The sequence below is a fragment of the Andrena cerasifolii genome, chromosome 2 (assembly GCF_050908995.1).
Source record: "Andrena cerasifolii isolate SP2316 chromosome 2, iyAndCera1_principal, whole genome shotgun sequence".
NCBI lineage: Eukaryota > Metazoa > Arthropoda > Insecta > Hymenoptera > Andrenidae > Andrena > Andrena cerasifolii.
In genome coordinates this window covers 27,043,890-27,062,555 of record NC_135119.1, presented here as the reverse complement: position 1 = coordinate 27,062,555, position 18,666 = coordinate 27,043,890, and the positions used below count along the sequence as shown (strand labels likewise).

Sequence of the window (18,666 nt, the reverse complement as noted above, 5' to 3'; positions counted from 1 at the left end):
AGAGATTTTCCAGCTAAGAGAGGGGTGACGAAGGTCGAGGTGCTTGTAAATCTGGTGGATTGTACGTTTTCAAGGTAAATCCAGGCGTTCCAAGAAGTCTCGCGGATAATCGAAAGCAATTACTCAGTCGAGTGGCCGATGATCCCCCATTTGTCGGGGAAGTGACGGTGTATATATTTCGAAGCACAGATCAGGCGATTCAACGAAGCAACGGCGATCGAAGGGAATCGCAGGCTTTGCCCTCTCAAGTCCGTAATTTGCGTGAACTTTGCCCGCTCGCATTCCGCGCTCAAACTAATTCCGGATTAATTCGAACGCGCGATATACACCATTTGACTGTCAAACGATCTTAGCTAATGACCGTAGTTTGGTTACTGCAATCAGTTAAATTGAAGCCCGCCAACGCTGCGCGCGGCAATACTTCCCTTCTTCGCTCGGGTCTGTAACAGTTCTCAGCAATTGCGCTCCGAGAACGATACACGTGGCGCTGTGTTCTTGTCAGTTGGAAATATCGTGCTGATTACCGTTTTATTGTAGACGAAAAGTCGCTATTACTAACAGACTACTATATTTAGTAAAAACTTTATAAATACGTTGTAAGTACTGAGTTTTCAATCTCTGTGAAATATGAATGAGAAGAGTAGGTTTGTTACGTCGTTTATATGACAAAAACCCCAAACAATTGAGATTTCTCTTACTTTATGTTAGGTATATTGATTAACATTTCAATATTATGAAAGAAGTGCTGCAAAATATACTGAATAAGGTTGAAAATATGAGGAATATTAGGAGAAATTGTGGTAAAGACTACATTATCAAAAGTAGTAAAGTTTTTAGTGGCCAAGTATGTGTTTGAAAATAAAAATTGCTTTTGTTTGAAAAATGTTTGAATTTCTTAAATGGTTCGACTACTGTAACACGGTCGCAAAATCGTATTTTTTCACTTAAATAATAGTTTGAGATCTCCAGAATGACGTGCGAAAGGTTTGAAATAAAAATATAGCTTATTTTTGGAGATACAGAGCCGAACACACACTCGAGTACTTGCGCGCCGAACGATAGGTACTTTTCAAAGCGGTGTACATGATTTCTCAATTTGTATCATGCAATTGTGGCGAAATTTTGCAGACATCTTTGTTGCTACATTATCTAAGCATTAACTGACCACACTAGTTCGTTCTCCACATATTTGCCTGAAACCGAAGTACAAGTCCCATATTCTGAATTACTTAGATCCAAAACCACGTATCAAGGAAAAAGAAAACAAAAAATGTGTCCCCCAGTCGCATCCAATCGCCAATTTCCCAAGTTTCTAATCGACCCCCGCGTCGCGCGGATCTCGTTCCGGTGGAAAGCGGCAGGCATTCGAATCGGAGGGCCTCTTTCACTTACCTGCCACAAGACGGTGCTCGAATTACCGGCGTTATTAATGACCGCATCGAGGGCCATCGGGATACAGCCCGAGGGCCCCATTAGCCATGGCCTTGGCCACCGGTCGAACGAAGAGATCGCCGTTTCAGTTTCGCGGCTGACTTTCGAGCCGGGCGCAGAAATGATCACTCAGCGCGGGCGGGGACAAAGTGACGGAGGGGGCGATTGAATGCAACCAGGGGTTCTGCGGAACAGTGGGGGACGCGAGGAGACACAGAGAGGCAGAAAAGGTTGAAAAGGGTGGAAAAGAGAAACAGAGGAGGGCGAAAAAGAGAAGCGCACAAAGGGAAGAAGGCACGAAAGGGAAAAGCGGGTGGTATCGGCGCGACAGATGGGAAAAGAGGAGCGAAGGAAGGCAAAGGGGAAGAGGACGGGTGGTGAGCCCGACAGACGGATAAAGATGGCCGTTGAAGGGAAGACAAAGAGCAGAAGGGAGCTAGGAAGTAGACAGAGAACGGCAGAGGGAACGCTGGGGGATGCAGAAGCTCGGAGAAAGAAATGGAAACGAGCTGCGGAGATAGATGACTAGATAAAAGTTGAGGGTGGAGGAGGCAGGAGGGTGAAACGGGGGAGACCCATCGGATGGAGATGAAACTCGACAGAGGAGAAAGAGAGAAAGAGAGAGAGAGAGAGAGGGGGGAGATGACGGAACGAAAATACAGAGGAGAGGGATCCGTAGATGATATCGAAGTAGGGTTCGCGCAGCAGAAATACAAACAGGGTTGTATTGTAGTCGACCGCCATTGTCTGCGGGCGTGCGGAGACCTACGCAGGGCCCTCCCCGTGCCCCTCCTTAAAACAAAGCCTCTCTAACAGGGCTGCCAACAGGGGAATGCACAATTACATACACGGCCGTCTACTCCAGACTGTCCTAAGAAGCTTTAATTAACGGAGGCTTGCGGCCTCCGCGTACATGCCGGTTAAAAGTGAGCACACGCGTGCACGGACGATAGAGAGAGGGCCTTCTCGATCTGCCACCCCCCTCTGCCGTTGCTCCGCAACCTCCCCGCATTTGTTACGCGGAACTGCATAACAACTTTACGATCGACTTCCGCGTCAGCGGTTCCGCCAGGCCTTTTTCGCCCTCGAATCAACCGTCGACCGCAATTATTCGGCACACCAGCGCTCCCGAGAACCCTTTCTTCTTGGACCCCAGGCCGCTCCACGGATACACGGTGCGTGGCCCACGAATGCTCGGTCGATTACTTCGGATGGAATTGATTTTCGGGTGGTGGCTGTGGGGAATAGGCAACGTGTGAAAATCGGCGAGGGTGGGTTGGTTGGGCTTAACGCGTTCGCTGACGCGGGGGACACTGGCTGCGACCAGGGGCTTCGGACTTGTATGTTTTGTTTGGGGGGATTTTAATAAATGGCCCCTAGGAGTTGGGAAATTTTCGAGTGTGTTCCCTGTTATTTATTTAGAACCAGAATAAACCAAGCCTGTTTTTTAAAAAATTGAGTTATAGGTATACGTCATCCTACTGCTCTTTTTTTATTTTGTAAAATGGTGTGTGTAACTCTTTTTTTTTTAAATGGACTTGGGTTAGTCTGGCTTTTGGATTCAGAAATTAGCGTTGCTTCTGGAAACTTGGGATAACTATGATTGAGGTGGATAATTATGTAGTGGAATGGGGTGAAGAATAGGGTGGTCCGTTCTTTCAAGTATGAAATGTGGGTTTTCCACGAGGTTGCTTTTGTTCCAAACATGCTAACTAACACCTGTGCAAAAGTTGAGCTTAATCGGCAACATTTGGGGGTCGCTAGCATTGATCGTTTTTAGGGGCATGGGAAAGAGTTTCTTCTGTTTTCCAACTAACGACTGCTGACGTCCTTGTACATTTGTGGGTATTAGTGGAAGCAATTTTTATACCTGACGCAAAAACATTTTTTACACGCTATTAAGGAATAATATTCACTTATTTGTGTAAAATAGTGTTGCAGATCGTGGCGACCTGTAAATATGGACCAGTTTTTAATATACACGCTTCTTTTTGTTTAAGGAATAAAAAAAAACCTTGTAGAGAGCAACAAATACAAAAGAAAATCCCACGAGGCCGTGGACCACCCCACTGAAGAAGAAGGTGGTTGTTTTATAAAATTCCGAGATTTAATTCTCGTGAGAAGCATTGCGAGATTAAATGTAACATGGAGAATAGAGGAACGAATGCGAGGAGTGTTGACTCGCAAGTTTTTAGAGGCTAAACCACTTGGTCTGACCACGAACGGAACCGTTCTTCCTGCGGCCGCAACAAGAACTGGCCGCGAGCGGAGAGCCACTTATTAGAATGCTCAGCGTAACCTAGCATTAAGATTGTCAGGCTGACGTGCAGGATCCGTGAAAAAAAGGGGTACTTAGGACTCCGTGGAACCTGAACCTGTGTTCTCTTTCAATACAAACGTGCGTGCTGACCGCTACGCTACACGGGAAGCTCCTCCCAGTGTCCTGGGTTCCCTCTCCTACTACAGGCTAGCTGTAATCTTGTACACTATTCATTTGGAATCTCAGCTTATAGTAAATTAGCGTTGGTATTTGGACCAACTCCAATTTCATAATTTCAGCTAATTTTAATTGCTATAATTGCATTAAACTAATTCGAATGGCGATATGACTTAATTCTCTTGCAACACAAATTGGAACTTATAGTGACCTATACTTCATAATAATTATATGTACATGAAATGACCTCAGTGTACTTTAATTTTGGGCCTAGTACAGTAACGTCTAGAAGTAGTATATACCTAATACTGGACCTACTACGCTCACAGGCCCTTTCTTACGCCTTCGTTTATTTAATTTTTATTTTAGGGTTAAAATTATATTTACAATTATTTAAAGTAAAGCGACAATATGTACCCTACGCGGGCCTATAGGGACAGGCCATTCGGGTCCCAAAGTTTCTGGCCGACTTTTCTTCATTGGAGGACAGTACTTCCATCGCAACCGCGCAGAATGAGAGCCACTGCTAGCCCGAACCGTCAGCTTCTTTCCAGACAAATCTCTAACTACTCCTGGTCCTCCCAAGATCATTCATCCACCCGGGCGCGTAGCAGATAGTATCAGCGATTCGATCTGCACGTACCAGTAACTGGATAACGCTGTGTGATCGTGATAACTTTATCGCGACAGCGTCTACGGTATAACTCTGTCGTTACCGACTCGCGATTCCAATCGATTCGCCTCGATCGAGCCCGCGCATCGTTCAGATACCCGACGTCCAGGCCTTCTGTCAACTAGCGTGAATCATTCCATCCGCGCGCATACACGAAGTGCGCATAGACCGATCGGTAAGGTATACCCGGAAACAGGTGTCGACGCTGACGTAGCATCCACGGGCGCCGATCGACACGCGAGCGTGCAGTTTGCTTCGCGTGTCACCTCGCATCCGCTCCAACAGCCTCGAGAGCCTAAAGAGGAAATTAAGATATCCGCGCGACCAGATTGCTGCGCAAATACACAAATCTCGTATCGACCGCTCGAAACGTCCGTCATCCGACTACGCGGAAAGATTCCGTTTCTGTGGACGAGTATATTAGGGGGAGCTTCGTATCAAGAATTTAGAAAATTTAGACGAGTGCAGAAATGCAAATCAGAAGTGTAGTAAATAGATCTGTGGCAAATTTAGAAGTGTAGTAAAATACTTGTCGAAGTTTAGAAGGATTCGGAGTGGTCTTTAGGGGGATTATTAAAGGGTAATTAAATCGCAACTGTGTATTAATGAATTCAGTAGTATTAAAATTATATTAAAAATAATAAAATTAATATGAGTAATTTAGTTACTGGAGGGTGATTAAAATGCAAATCTGTATTAATGAATTCCTTACGGTTAAAATTATATATAAAAATAATAAAATTAATATAAGTAATTTAATTATTAAAGGGTGATTAAATAATTACAAATGGGTATTAATGATTCCTTAGTGTTAAATTTATATATAAAAATAATAAAATTAATATAAGTAATTTAATTGTTGAAGGTTGATTAAATAACTACAAATGTGTATTAATAAATTAATGACTGTAAAATTATATTAAAAATAATAAAATTAATAAGGTAATTAGGGAGAAGATACCAAGCATAACTCAGAGTTTGATAGAAATATATCTATATATTAAACTTCTCATAAAAATAAGAAACCTTAGGCATCTTCCCCCAAATTACCTCGTGCGTAATTTAATCATTAGAGGGTAATTAAATTACACATGTGTATAAATGAATCCTCCGACACGTCAGAAAGGCGTCGTCGCGTTTTCGCACCGAAGGTTTTGCCCTTACATCCCTTGTCCCCCAATATACTTCAAGAACAAACCAAGAGATCGCATTGCAAAACTTTCCCGGAAGAAATGGTCGCTTGGAAAGGCTTGACCGACTTCGAGGTGCATTTTGCAATACGCTGCCGCTTCGTAAAGCTCGAAAGTTACCCTGCGATTACCTTCTAATTCTGTTTTTCCTAGGCCCCTAACCATTCTTCGCAAACCCTATTACAAAAACAATTTCTCCCACGCAGGCGTCCGAACTTGATCATCGATTCCCAGCACTCGGTGGCTTTCCCTCGACGACCTTTCCCATCCAACGGGCCCTCGAAGGTATCACGCCACCCCGTCGTGACGCATCCCAGCTCCGACTTTCATACTTCCTCGCACCAGATCAAGATAAACGCGACTTCCAATAATAACTCTTATCGACGATCCACTGGCAAGCAAAAGATTCCGTACACCGAGGTTATCTCGCTCTTAGATTACGAACTGCAGGGAAACAGTCCGCTGCGTTCGCCGAGATAATCTTATCGCTGCGTTCAAGTTCAATCGAACGCAATTTCTGCGGGAGCGGACTTTTAGCTTCTAAGACTTTCGTGGCAAGTTCTCGGCGAACGATAGGATCGGAGGATCTTCTGCTGGTGTTCGACGTTTCGACGGGCTTAAAATAAGCAGAGGGAGCGAGGGCCAGGGGAGAGGGACGGAGGAGAGGACCCCAGCCGGTCATTATGCAGAAGAGTGTACATTATTAACGTACGTCGTGCCGACTGACAGACGTAAGGGCCTTTAACGAGTTCCGGCGATTGTTCGCGACGATAGAAGGAACGACGAAAAAAGTACGAGGCCGCGCAACGAGCATGGGACCCTGTGCTCGACGACTCTGCCACCGCATCTAGACACTTGGTTATACGCACCCTTTCCCTTTGCGCGTCCTCGATTCCGCTTCAATCAGACTCACTGTATCGCAGGGCGTAAAAAAAATCATGTCATAGTTCTGAATTGCTGGAGGTTTGTTAAAAAATGTGTGGACCTCAAAATTGACCCAGACCTTGGAATTAAGGGTGGAATTTTATGTACCGTAAAGTGTTTGATTCGTAAAACGAGAAAGTGTTGAGGGAACTATTTTGCAGGTAAACCTCTGACACTTTTTGAAATAGAAGGATGCATCTTTTTGGAAGGTATTGGTATAGAGGTTGCAAACGTGCCAGCGGTGTTTGCCGCGATCGAATCGATCCGCCGGAATCGATGCTCGCGGTCAGAGGCGGGACGCCAGATGCGAAAGGAGAAAAAAGAGGGAAACGTACGAGCGTAAGGTGAAACGAGTCGTGAATAAATCGCCGACGGTTATTCACGGTTGGTTCGTTGTTTCCTCTGTCGCATCTCGCGAGCCCTTTCATTTCATTCCCCCAATTCCCGATCCGCCGCGCCGGCGAAAGGACGACTGGCGCCGCGAATCCAAATAAATTCAATCCGCTCCATAATTTCGCCCCGCGCACATTTCCCACGCGTGAACAATAAAACCGAACTCGAGGCCTTCCCATCGGCGGGGGAAAAAATTCAATTCTCGCGTACGACTCTCCGTTGCCCTCTATCGGGGGCATTTACGAACGAACGGTCCTGATAAAACGATCCAGTCCTCGCCACCTCTGCCCCAGCAGACTCCTGTATCTCGGATTCGTTGAAATCGATACACGAAGAGGTTGGGAATATTTTATATCGATCGATTTATACTGTTGATATCGCGTGACGAAAAATGGCACTCGGTGTGCTCTGCATTGCGAGAGGTTCCCTCGATGATGGGGGGTCATGATCGTCGACCCAGCAGACTTATATGGGAGAAGGTCCTCCGCTCGTTCGATATGGTCGCGAGGAGTGAATGGGAAAATGGCCCTGTCGTCGCGTCGGCTGAGACACCGTTGCCTGATGTCCAGGGAAAGGTCGAACGTGACGAAACAGCAGAGAACGCTGCTCCTGAACCTTGGAACAGCAGCCTTTTGTGCAGTGGCCGCACGTACGACACGGTGGAGACGCGCACTTGACACTCGACACCCATCGACGAATTCACACGTCCGATACCGTCCACGGAATACCAAGCTGGGGTAAACGAGAGGCTCGACGCCTCTTGTTCCAGGAGACCGAACGAATCACTCCGGGGAGATCACGCGGCAGAGAGGCTGAGGTTTCTGAGCAGGCAATTTCTGCCCCCATCAGTTTCGGGGGAGGGTTCGCTTTGGGCCAATGAAAGTATTTAAGGTGGGTTCGCAGTTATCGGAGCATCGATGGCTCAGCTACAGTGCCGTCAGAGCCGGTGGTAAAAATTAAGTAGCCTGAAGTCGGAACCACAGATTCGGCATTTGGCGACTGCCGAATATTCGGCATCCGACTCTGCTCGCCAGAGTATTCGCGCTGATATATCTCTACACTTTGCGCTTATTCGGAAAATGATGAGCGTTTCGACTCGTGATCAGGAGCTGCGAACATTCGCACTGGGGATTGCAAATTTACCGGCCTTTTCAATAGTATATCTGTGATAGTTCTAACTCAAATTTGAAATTCAAGGGAGGGGAAATCCAATTTTGGATTTGAAAATTTTCGAAATTATCTATCAAACGTCTATCGTACCACTTTGAACGTGTATTGAACATATATCGTACCACTCCGAAGTTGTATTGAACATCTATCTACCATTCGTGATTCGGCATTCGCGAAGAATTCGATGACCGAGAAGATACACCGAATTTTCAGATTCGCTATAAATTTCTTTAAAGGAAGGTATATCCTATTTACGCGTGAAATGTACACCTTCGTATTTCAAGAACAAAAGAGAAGTGTATCAGACACGACTATAAATCGCGTTTTCCTGGTCGAAAGTCGGTCATACGTTCCACTTAAACTCAATCTCGTTTACCGGCGCAGCGCGACGCCGGTGAGTGCCATTTTTCCAGCTGCTTTAAAGGGGCGCAGATATTTCAGAGTTATTGACCCCGTGCCTCTATCTGCCCGAAACATGCAACCAGCGTCGACTTGGGAGGCTCTTATCGCGATGCAACGGGTAAACACGAAACCATTTTTGAATTTCAAAGACAGAAGGGGGATGATGGTCGATCGCGAATTTATACCCACGTTTGTTCACTAAAAACGAGACTCTTTAGGCCTAGCGCAGAGTATCGACTCCTCCATTGACAAAACAGTCTAGTCGAGCAATAATCCAGCACGCTGCGCGGACGATCGACAGAAAGATGTCGAATACAAAGACTCTTATTTGCTCTTAGAGAAAAGGAGACATTACCGTGCCGATCGACCGTTCAGTCGATAGTACGCCCACCAATAGCGTCCCGCAGATATTTCACTGTCGACTGATTGCTGAACTTTTCCATCAAAAAGCAGCTCGGTATCATTTAACTAGGAATATCAGGTTATTCGAAAAGTTCGTAACGTTTACGGTAAGTGACGGATTGCAACCAAAAAAGTTTCTACTCTGCATTCAGAACGCTTGAAAGTGGATTAATTATTATGAAATTGAGGGGCACGGTGGAAAAACGGAAAAATGCCACGTATACATAAATTTTCTTTGTGCCATTAAGTAATTTGTTCCTGCGATGTAGTGTAATTCCACCACCTCCTAATAAAATCATAAAACAGTGGCATGTGATTTTTCCAAAAAATACTAATTCTGTGCAAGAACATTGCCTCCGAATTTCCCTGGAATTTTACTACGAACTTTCCAAAGAACCCAATATTTTATACAGTCTCATTCCATCCCGCGCCATTTCCAGGATCGACTAAATTGTCTATCGAACAGTTAATAACACCCACTAACGACCCACGCATTTCCGCGTTTTTTATTCCGCTCCTGGCAGGCACCGTGAAATATGCACGCGTGCCGAAGTAGACCGACAAGGGACACGACTTTTCTCGTCAGAATTCGCCCACTCGGAGCGCGCGACGCTCGTTCGGCGCCACCCCCGAGCACCTCCAACCCCTACCGATCGTGTGTCTTCGAACTTGCATGAATACGCGTAAGAATAGCTGGAAGTAACCCCTTGGAGGTAAAGTACCGTCATGGGAGCCCGGCCTCGAGGGGCGTGCGGCGAATTCCAGATACGACTCGCGTTCCAAACCCACCCCGCAGCACCAGCACGCCCCCGCGACTGGCACAGAGACAGAGTTGTCTGTGAAAAGCTATCAGAAGAGTCATCTAATATTTGCACCGATACGCGGGACCCGCGCCGCGCGCAAAGAGGAATTCTATTTGAGGCGCCTCGGGACGATTCCTAAGAAAGGGAAAACTTATAAGTGGATTACAGGGCGGAGGGAGGGCTGAATGGAACTTTGCGCGGCACTTCCAAGGGCGATCTTTTTTCGGCACGGAATTCACTGGCAGAAACATAGAGCCGTGTTACCCGTGGCATAAATTCCTCCGCCTGGATATTGAAAATTTCTGCCCCACCCGGGGTATGTACTGTTTCGCAGCCTTTTGACAACTGCTCCCCTGGAAACGGGCTCGATAAAGTTTCTCGAGGCTTCCTGCGGCACGGGGTTGTGGATCCGTTCCTTGGATATTTCCAGCAGATGGTGGAGAGTGTTACGCTGGAACGTGGTGGGTTTTGCGGAGAATTTGAAAAGGAGCATGGTGTTTTGAGGGGAAAGGTGGTGGCACGTAGTGCTATGTTTTTAAGATTTCGAGGGTTTGCGGTAATAAAGCTCCACCTTATGCACATTTTTTCTTATATAAAGGGTACCTAAGGGGAAAAACAAGGAATGTCACGGAACAGTTTTATCGAACAAAACAAGTGTTGATACTTTAGTCCATCAGTAAAAAAACAAGGCTCAATGAACATAACACGAACAATTTATACTCTAATTAGGCAGCGGAAAAGCACCGAGCAAAAGAATAATTGTTTTACATTGTTTTAATATTTTGCAAGCGGTACATTGCAGAATATTGTAACAAAACAAATGTCCACTTCTATTACTATCAAAACAAGGATGTGTGCAGAGTGACGCTCGGGGGCTCCGGACGTTGCAAGCTTACACTAATTAGAAATATATAGTGCAAGTAGGAAGACTGGGGGCCTTCCCTGTTTTTCCTCTTATCTTTCGTTAAAAAAATGTGATCTTCCACTTGGTATAAAGAGGAGTTAGTCACCCGAAATTGGAGCTGCCTTTTTATCGCAGCAGCCCCCTCGTTTGCAAGGTATATGGGCAGGGGAGTATTGTTTTGTTGTCCACTGATTTATATGCTAAGCACCGATCGCCCACTGAACGTATCACTGCGTTCAGCAGTCTACGTTCTGCTGTCTCTGCGATCGAGTTCACTCGAAGAACGCGACCTACGCGGCCAATCTTTTCTCCGTGGAAGTTAATTACCTCGCAGGGCATCGACAGATTACAGTTACGTTTCCTCGAGCGTGGCACGCAACGCGTCGAGGAAAAAAGGTGAACGCGTGTCGTTGGCCAGAGTTCCGCGCGAGTTTCTCCGGTGGGTGTTGCGGTAATAGGATTCAGCAAATTACTTACAAACAACTCCCTCGGCGTGCTCCAGTCCCTGTAGGATTTTGTGACCTGGAAAAAAAGAACGATCCATTAGTACAAATTTCCAGTATCCACTGAATTAAAATACGTATGTGTTTTAAGCAACAAATTGAACAACTTCGCTTTCTGCAAATTTGTCAAGTTTGGTATACCTGTAGACGTTTCATTTGTATTCGTTTTATGTATTTTTTATTTAGTGAAATTGCTTGGTTTCACTTCCGAGTGGATCATATATGTACGACTGAAATATAATTACACTTAAAAGTTACATAAAAATATTGCATTAACTTTCTTACGCAGGCATCTAAAAATATGAGTTTGAAAGTTTCTTTCGACCTCCCCTGTTGTATATCTTACAAACAAGTCCGCTGAAGAAGACAGATCTTTCCAGCCCCCATGAATATTCCATCAGGAAGATAATTCCGCGGAAACACCCCCATCGGCATCGTCCAATCTCGCGAGACCAAACAATCGGCTAGTTAGTCAATCAAACTTAGTTACCCAATCTTTCGAGCCACCAACAAAACGAATCTCGCCCCCCCCCCCCCCTCGGAAAGTTAAACTTCTACCCGAGCGAATCTTCCGCCAAACGCGAAGAAAAATAAAGCACGAGGCGGAGCCAGGAGGGGAGGGACGCTACACACGTACCGACTACGTGAACTCGCAGTAATTAACACCGCCGGGCCCCTTCCTGTTTCGCAACGAAAACGAGGCTCATCGATCATCGACATCGCTCGTTCCGTGTATGGGATCTCGTCGACGCTTCTTTTTCATTCTTTTTTCGCGGTCGCTGAAATTAATGATCGACACGCTCGGCCATCGTTAGCACCGGAAGCGTTCCAACAGCCTGCTCCAGAAATTGACTCCGCGATGCGGACGAGTCTGTCGCGAGCCGATAGCGCATAAATTCACCTAGCACGTCGATCAGGAGTCGAGGAAGAATTTTAGAGACGCAGGGGTGGTTAAAAGGAAGCTTGACGGTTTGGAGATCGCAACTTTCGAGGGTTTACGTCCACTGCCATTTTTTTTTTAAATTTTTTTTTAAGTATTCTTAGTGGAGGAAATATTTATAAAGGCGTGGAAATATTTATCGCATCACTTGAATAAATATGCTGTCACTTATATGTTTCTTACTATTAGTACTAGGGAAATATTATTGCAAAATTTATTTCGTGTAAACATCTGTAACCCATTATATTGGTTGATATAAGTTGCATGGGTTATATTTATCAATTATATGTATTGCTCTGACTTTTGTGGATTCAAACTTTGAGGCCTTCAAAGATTTTATGATTCAAGTTACCAGCTTTCAGCGGAACCCAGGTTTTTCATATATAGGGATATGAGATGTGATAATCTACAGGTAAGTTTAAGATTATTGCTACTACTTTCGTCTCCCCTTTTAGGGAAACTCAATGTCCTTCGCATTCATATTTTCTATTTGACTTCATATTTCCAGTCGCTTCTACCACGGGCTCTAGTTACACGCGATCCTTTTCAAGCCGTTTAATATGATATTCTTGTTTAATTAGTGGTACCAAGCCTCATCTATAACGGCAAACGGCGCCAACGCGGACCGCGGCCGCAAACGGCGATATTTTCGTCCGCGACCGCAATTGGCGCTAATTTCATTCACGACACCAGTTGGTATTAATTTTCCCGGCGGTACACCCAGCCCGCAGAAAATCTGTCGTTTCGTCCGCTCGGCAGTGAACGGTGTGTTAATTTTACAGCCTTTGAGTCTGCCTGCGAGTAGCTGTCGCTGGGCTAGTCGCGTTGCTAATTTCGTTCTGGTCCCTGAGTGACAATCTACATACGACCTGTCGAGTTGCGAGTCTGACTGAAAGTATCGCTAATTCTGACCATGACTGGGTTCCAAACTCCCATATTTCCACTCATTCCCCCAGAGAAAACAGTATTTCGAATAGATAGTGTCGCTGACTCCAGCCAACAGTGGTCAGAAGCTTCCCTTTATCTCCAACTTCTTGTGCATCATCGCACTATCCATTTCTGTCAAACTGTGCGTTAACAATTTTTCTACTATCGCCTAGAGCCTAGAATATTTATTCCACCGGCACATAAAGGTTGGAAATCGAAACTGCGAGACGCCACCAAGCCGCGCGTAAACACTACCGCCACCCGTGACCACGATCAACTGACGATTTCGCGAAGAATCGAGAACCGAACATTCCCGAAACCGAACGAACATAAACACGACCGCCAGCGGCGCTGACGGCGTCAGTCTCATTTCGTCGCCTCGCGAGTCGTTTCGACATTAACCATTGCGACTAAGATGTAAGTCACAAATTACTAGATTTATTAAGAGCAGTGGCGGATTTAAGAAAAAAGGCCCAGATGGCAAACGTCGAGGGGCCCATTTTTTCGGGAAAATGAAGAGGTAGTTTACTAAAAACGGGCTCAGTGTAATAATACAGAAAAAAATATAGTTTGGATAGAATCATAATTTTTTTTTAAGGATTGGGCCCTGGTGGGCCTTCCGAGAAGGGGCCCAGGTGGCAAGTGCTCACCGGCCGCCCTGTTAAATCCGCTACTGATTAAGAGTGGACGTTAAGCGTTAATTTAAGCTAGTGTATACTGTAATGTACTGTAAGTGTAGTGTAATAAATAGTTGATAAGAGACCCAGCAGTGGTTTCACCTGGCTAACTATCCCCACAGTAGCAACGCTATAACATTCCCCCGGTAGTTTTTACTAAAAACCGTAAAGGCTGGCGCAAATTGTCCCCGGACTCTCTCTCTCTCCGGGCCAAGCACAACGTGGCAGTGTGGAAGCTTTTTCAGAGATTGCAGATAAAGGCTGCAAGTAGATCGTAAACACTCAATCTGCCTCCTTCCGCGAGATTCGACGGCCAACCATAGGCTTCTGGCAGCCCGAGTGCTCTGGTTTCGCGGAGAGCTGGCTCAATTAAGGGCGGCGGAGCACAGCGAGCGTGTAATACGAGGGCGTAATGCGTCCGCGGAGGGAGATCCGTCTTGGCCCTCTAAAAACCATCCCGCAACTTTATGATACACCGGCAGCGTGTAACGGCGGATTAAGTCACGGCCCTCTGGTTCCCTGTTTCGCCCGGACGAAACACCCCGCCACTGCGCCTCAGGGACTTTTCGTGTTACTCGGGGCCGAACTGCTCGTATAAAAACACCATTATCAAACGTCTAGACGGGCGAAACTGCTTTCGCTGGGGGTGGCAGCCACGTTGGATTCAATACGGGCTGCCTGGGGCTCGATAGACCCCGACACGCCGAAATATTTATAACGCGCACCCACTCCTCACACCCGACTCGACTTCCTTTACCCCAAGAGACTAAAGGGAATACATTGCAATTATTGTTGGCGCGATCATGTTTTGTTTTCGGAAAGGGTGCTTGAAATTGATGCGAACACTGCGACTGGTAGATGCGACCGATTCGATGGGGCGCGACAAAATTTATCAGACATTTTCACGGCTGGCTGGCCGGTCGGGGGCCATTTTTTTCGCGGAGCACCCACTCGATGAAATTAAAACGTTAATTGCAGCGGGCCGCGCGCAAAGTGCGAGAACGAAGTGGCAATTACGCGCCGCATCGGGCCAGTGAAATGTTTTGCGGTTCTTTTGCTAATTTTTTCGTTTCCCTCGTCTCTTTTTTTTCCCCTCTATCTGATAAAAGCCAGCTGTCTTTTGTTCCTTGACCGTTGCCACTTCGTTTGTCTCTTTGTTCGCGGCTCTCGCGTCGGGCTGCTATTAGCGCGAGCAACCGAGAGGGAAATCGATTCCAGGTAGAACCAGCGGAGAAGAAAGGAAGAAAACAAGGGGGGTTCCCGGTCGAACTACCGCGGACAACAAAATACGCTCGGGGATCCGCGACCGGTTACGCTGATTTATTATTTTAATTGGACCGTTTAATTGGCGATCTGATTACCCGCGGGCCGACGTGCCCCGCGATTCGAGAGCAACCGGCGAGCGGGTTCGAACGTTCTAATCGATAGTGTGTCGAAGGCACGACTGCGTACTTCACGGTTCGACGGACGTGCGCAGCCGTGGATTTTTGCCGCGAGTTTTCGGTGTCGACGGACTAATTTTGGCCACGGAAACGGGTAAATGGGAGGATTCGTAGCGAAGTTGTGACGTGGGCGCTTAGGATGGTGCAACATTTGAGAAACGAAAATGTACAGATGAATTGGAAAGAGGGATTATAATTGACGTCTGGGGTGATTTAGTAGAGTGGAAGTTCTTGATAGTGATATAGTAGACTGGAAGTTGTTGGTAATGAAGTTTAGAAACATGATTTCTATCGTTTCTCCAGGTATAGAGGATACAGCTCCAAGCGCAAATAATAAAGTGTACTGAATGAGCAGGATACGCGGGGCCGGGCATTGATCAGTCGAAAGGATCAATAACAAGTGATATTAAAGCTGGCAGACGTCGGGGCAGCTGGGGATGCGCATCAAAGTTCTCCATCGAACCAATTCCGCGATCAATCGACTGAAAGGTTCATTTCGGCCCATCAGACGCCGGCTGAAATCTGGATTAAACGTCCGGGTTATCGAATTCAATCGGCGGCAAGCGCGCTCTCGCGTTCTCGCCGTTGCTGCCTATATTTCGGGCGGTATTAATTCCCTGACGTTTTGAACCGGGACGCAGGTTAACTCGCTGCTTGAAAATCTCGTCGCTCAGAAATAATTTATCACACCTGACGAGTTAACTCGTCAGATGAAAATGAGTCCATATAAATCATGACGAGTTAACTCGTCGGTCGGAAAATTCCTCTAAAACAGTACCTGACGAGTTGACTCGTCGCTTCGAATACCTTACGTCTCCACCCTGACGATTTAACTCGTCACGCTGAAAATTCCTCAAAAACAGGCCCTGACGAGTTAACTCGTCAGGCTGAAAATTCCTCTAACACAGCCCCTGACGAGTTGACTCGTCGCTTCGAATACCTTACGTCTCCACCCTGACGAGTTAACTCGTCACGCTGAAAATTCCTCTAAAACAGCCCCTGACGAGTTAACTCGTCAGGCTGAAAATTCCTCTAACACAGCCCCTGACGAGTTGACTCGTCGCTTCGAATACCTTACGTCTCCACCCTGACGAGTTAACTCGTCACGCTGAAAATTCCTCTAAAACAGCCCCTGACGAGTTAACTCGTCAGGCTGAAAATTCCTCTAAAACAGCCCCTGACGAATTAACTCGTCGCTTTGCATCTCCGACGTATCCACCCCGACGAGTTAACTCGTCGGTCGGAAAATTCCCTTAAAACAGTAGCTGACGTTTTAACTCGTCGCTCCGGGTGTCTGACGCACCCAACCTGACAAGTTACGTCATCACATATTGACTATTTAACTTTGCGACGACAAGATCCACCATAACTTTATCATATATCCCCTGAACGCGGCTCTACAATACTTCCCATTGCTTTCACACGGCCCAAGATGAAGTGACTGGATAATGGCGCAGAATCCCCCGTAAAGACGAGGGAAGCTCTCGGGTGACACTCATAGCCGCGAAGGCGGCGATAAATCCATAGGTCCGTCGTATCGCCGCAGTTCACGAGGAAGCGTCGCGGGTTCAGGATCGCAGGGATGGGCCGCTATTACGCGCATATAATCACAACACGGCGCGCGTATAATACGCGCGCACAGTGGGCGCCGAGGGGAGCTTGAATCGCGTCAGGGGTACACGTTACTCTGTGTCGGTGGGCTATACGCGCCGTATAATCCAGCCTTCGAACAATGCAAGGAACTAGCGGCCCATTATAACCCTGGAGGGTATTGTACCGGATGTCTCGGGCTGCGCACGATGTCCCCGACGAAAGCGGCTTGCGACCGGCCGTGTGTGTGCCCTCGGTGCGTTTCGCGCCCACGCACACACGGCCCCACACACGCTCTTCGGGTGCACGCGTGCGTCATTACGGTTCCCCGGCGCTGCTCTCCGCACGGCAGGGCCTTAGCAGCGCCACCATGTGCTCGCAACATGCTCCGTCACCGAATCTCAATTCTCCCAAGTTAACGGTCTTACTCGCCGTTGAACGCTGCATCGCTATATGACCAGTTCAAACTTCCTGCAGTTTTGACAAGGGCTCTGACGGTCCAGGCGAATTATTCAATCTTCGAGGGCTGTAACGGGTGGAAGCAGTGCGCATTATGCGAAACACAGGAACTGTACACGCAAGGAGATACTTGCAGCCAGCACGCTTAATGCTTGCGGAACAAAGTTTTCCCTAAACGATACGGGTTTCTTCGCGTTCAGTTGTTCCCACGGTAACAGAGAGAGAGGGGCAGCGTTCGGTGGTTCCTATCAGTTATCTCGTGAATGATGAACGTGCTGAAAGCGCTACGGGTAGGGACACAGTGTTCCAGCAATTTTGGAATTCCATTACGGGGTAACGAGTTTTCAAAATCGATCGGATGCTCAAGACACCCTGGGACGATTGCTTATTCAACAGCTGCTCCGTGCCGCGGCTGCTGTTCAATGTAATCCCCCAAGTAATTCGTGTTCCCGTAATTCAGCTGAATAAGTGATGCCGTTGAACTAATACCGTTGCAAAAATTCATTACATTCCATAAACGAAGCAGACTTTCTAACACCATTCAGCCACATTTGGACGCTCCCCGTGCACCGCCACCCGAGCATCGCGTCAGAAAATCGCAAAAGCACTGACCTCAGTTCGACCTAAGTTGGACGCTCGCGATTAATCAACTGCAGGGATCCAAGAACTGTCCACGGCCGAGCCTCCCTCGATCAGCTGGCCCGTTTGCAAACGACCATTAATCAACGCCAGCGCGAATAGAGTACCTTTCCCCTCTTCGCACGGAAAGTTCGAGTTCCTCCCATCGTTTCGCCCCTTGTCACGCAATGTACCGCATTCTACCCTGACGCCTTCGTCAACACGGTGTCTATTCTGGTTTGCACCGTTGTCAAGTGTGCGAAGCGACCAATTCTGTTTTGCACGGACATAATCACTGACCTGAGACCACTCAACTGTGGTCTTCTCGTCTTCTTAGCACATATTCCAAGGCTGCACTTTGTCGTATCTCTATGTGTTGTGGCCAAAATGTCGCCTTTATACTTGGAGGGTGTAAGTCTCCGACGACGCAATGTCACACTCCGTGCGGTTTTTTACGCCACACGAGTTCACTGGATGATGGTGATTGCAGTGTGATAGGCTTAATGAAATCAAACACAGACACTACAGCGCGTAACAATTAACAATAACGATATATTTTAACCACTACTGATTGAAATAAGTAAAGGACAAGGTTGAGTTATAATTGTAATACTACGCGATTGTAATGTCTCAGAAAGCTGTATGCTGTTCTGTCGATGCTGACAGTAAGAAGGTTTTGTTTGATCTGTTTTACAAATCGTTCTCTCTGGCGCTACGAAGACCACGAAATCCTTGCAGGGGTGTGACTTAACTAGGAGAAACCGAACCGATCAGCGCGACG

At 46.8% G+C, this 18,666-nt stretch overlaps 1 protein-coding gene across 7 annotated transcripts in view; it reads right to left on the bottom strand.

The window, feature by feature from the left end:
* The window catches only part of LOC143366397 (uncharacterized), a 175,358-nt gene that overhangs the window by 105,549 nt on the left and 51,143 nt on the right, over positions 1 to 18,666 (bottom strand). For all 7 annotated transcript variants that reach the window (XM_076807466.1, XM_076807467.1, XM_076807464.1 and 4 more), the window contains one exon: positions 11,207 to 11,251. The gene's annotated coding sequence lies outside the window, so the exon portion shown is untranslated. The remainder of the gene's footprint in view (positions 1 to 11,206; positions 11,252 to 18,666) is intronic.